Source organism: Salvelinus namaycush, chromosome 34 (genome assembly GCF_016432855.1).
Source record: "Salvelinus namaycush isolate Seneca chromosome 34, SaNama_1.0, whole genome shotgun sequence".
NCBI lineage: Eukaryota > Metazoa > Chordata > Actinopteri > Salmoniformes > Salmonidae > Salvelinus > Salvelinus namaycush.
Window position 1 is genome coordinate 35,952,127 of NC_052340.1, and position 2,930 is coordinate 35,955,056.

The window sequence follows — 2,930 nt, forward strand, 5'->3', positions numbered from 1 at the left end:
CACTCTCCCTCACCTTTTATCTCTATTCTCTCACCTTTCTTTTCTCTCCTCCTCAGAGGAGAGAAGGGGAGGGGAGGAGAGGAGAAGAGAGAATGGGAGGGGAGGAGAGGAGAGGAGAGGAATGGGAGGGGAGGAGAGGAGCGCAGAGGAGATGAGAGGAGATGAGAGGAGAGGAGAGGAATGGAGGAGAGCGAGTGAGTGAGTGAGTGAGTGAGTGAGTGAGTGAGTGAGTGAGTGAGTGAGTGAGTGAGTGAGTGAGTGAGTGAGTGAGTGAGTGAGTGAGTGAGTGAGTGAGTGAGTGATTGAGTGAGTGAGTGAGTGAGTGAGTGAAAGGTGGAGGAGAGAAGCAGGTAAGAACTCCTGGGTCACTAGATAATTATAATCTCGTAAATCCTCCCAGAATATGATCATTTTATAAACTCTCCGGGTCACAAGATAATGTGAAAATGGAATCAGGTCAGGTAGCAACAGGGAAGCTAATCATGTTATTACTGTGGTTAGTGATTACTGTACAGTGTAGACTTTGACAAACTAACTGCATCTGACAAATGTAGGCATCTCATTCTGCCTGATTTCACCTCTCTCTCTCTCTCTCTCTCTCTCTCTCTCTCTCTCTCTCTCTCTCTCTCTCTCTCTCTCTCTCTCTCTCTCTCTCTCTTTGTCTCTCTCTCTCTCTCTCTCTCTCTCTCTCTCTCTCTCTCTCTCTCTCTCTCTCTCTCTCTCTCTCTCTCTCTCTCTCCGACGCCTTCCATCCATCCCAGTTTGTTATAGCTGGGTCATGTAGGCCACAGCTGTCCTCTGCCCTCTGCCCTCTGTCAGCCTCTCAGCTGGCTTTACCCACAATCCTCAGCTGGATTGTGTCACATAGTCTTTTTTCCTCCTGTGTTTGAAGGTGTGTGTGTGTGTGTTTGTGTTTATGTTTAAGTGTGTTTCCGTGTGTGTGTGCGTGCCAGGTTATTTCCTGGCAGGCTGACCATCACATGTTCCATAAACCCACTTAACCCAACAACTATTACAGAATAAACACAGACTCTATGTTTATTTTTTGAACTAATTCATAGTGTGTATGTGAACATAACTGTTATGTTCTGGCCTCGATGACAGCTTTGCATACTCTTGGCATTCTCTCAACCAGCTTCACCTGGAATGTCTTGAAGGAGTTCCCAGATATGCTGAGCACTTGATACCTGATTTTCCTTCGCTATGCGGTCCAACTCATCCTCTATATGTCTGTAACAGTCCCTGCTCCAAACTCTATATGTCTGTAACAGTCCCCTGCTCCAACCTCTATATGTCGTAACAGTCCCCTGCTCCAAACCTCTATATGTCTGTAACAGTCCCTGCTCCAACCTATATGTCTGTAACAGTCCCCTGCCTCCAACCTCTATATGTCTGTAACAGTCCCCTGCTCCAACCCCTCTATATGTCTGTAACAGTCCCTGCTCCAACTATATATGTCTGTAACAGCCCTGCTCCAACTCTATAATGTCTGTACAGTCCCCTGCTCCAACCTCTATATGTCTGTAACAGTCCCCTGCTCCAACCTCTATATGTCTGTAACAGTCCCCTGCTCCAACCTCTCTATGTCTGTAACAGTCCCCTGCTCCAACCTCTATATGTCTGTAACAGTCCCCTGCTCCAACCTCTATGTCTGTAACAGTCCCCTGCTCCAACCTCTATATGTCTGTAACAGTCCCCTGCTCAACCTCTATATGTCTGTAACAGTCCCTGTCTCCAACCTCTACATATGTCTGCTAACAGTCCCTGCTCCAACCTCTATATGTCTGTAACAGCTCCCCTGCTCCAAACCTCTATATGTCTGTAACAGTCCCCTGCTCCAACCTCTATATGTCTGTAACAGTCCACCTTGGCTCCAACCTTCTATATGTCTGTAACAGTCCCCTGCTCCAACCTCTTACTATGTCTGTAACAGTCCCCTGCTCCAACCTCTATAATGTCTGTAACAGTCCCCTGCTCCAACCTCTATATGTCTGTAACAGTCCACCTGCTCCAACCTCTATATGTCTGTAACAGTCCCCTGCTCCAACCTCTATAGTCTGTAACAGTCCCTGCTCCAAACCTCTATATGTCTGTAACAGTCCCCCCTGCTCAACCTCTATATGTCTGTAACAGTCCCCTGCCTCCAACCTCTATATGTCTGTAACAGTCCCCTGCTCCAACCTCTATATGTCTGTAACAGTCCCCTGCTCCAACCTCATATGTCTGTAACAGTCCCCTGCTCCAACCTCATACTATGTCTGTCACAGTCCCCATGTCCAACTCATATGTCTGTAACAGTCCCCTGCTCCAACCTCATTATGTTCTGTACACAGTCCCCTGCTCCAACCTCTATATGTCGTAACAGTCCCCTGCTCCAACCTCTATATGTCTGTAACAGTCCCCTGCTCAACTCTATATGTCTGTAACAGTCCCTGCTCCAACCTCTATATGTCTGTAACAGTCCCCTGCCTCCAACCTATATATGTCTGTAACAGCCCCTCTCCAACCTCTATGTCTGTAACAGTCCCCTGCTCCAACCTCTATATGTCTGTAACAGTCCCCTGCTCCAAAACCTGCTAAATGCTGTAACAGTCCCCTGCTCCAACCTCTTTATGTCTGTAACAGTCCCCTGCTCAACCTCTATATCTCTGTAACAGTCCCGCTCCAACCTATATATGTCTGTAAACAGGTCCCTGCTCCAACCTCTATATGTCTGTAACAGTCCCTGCTCCAACCTCTATATGTCTGTAACAGTCCCCTGTCGCAAACCTCTATATGTCTGTAACAGTCCCTGCTCACCTCTATATGTCGTAACAGTCCCTGCTCCAAACTCTATATGTCTGTAACAGTCCCCTGCTCCAACCTCTATATGTCTGTAACAGTCCCCTGCTCCAACCCTCTTAGTCTGTAACAGTCCCCTGGCTCAACCT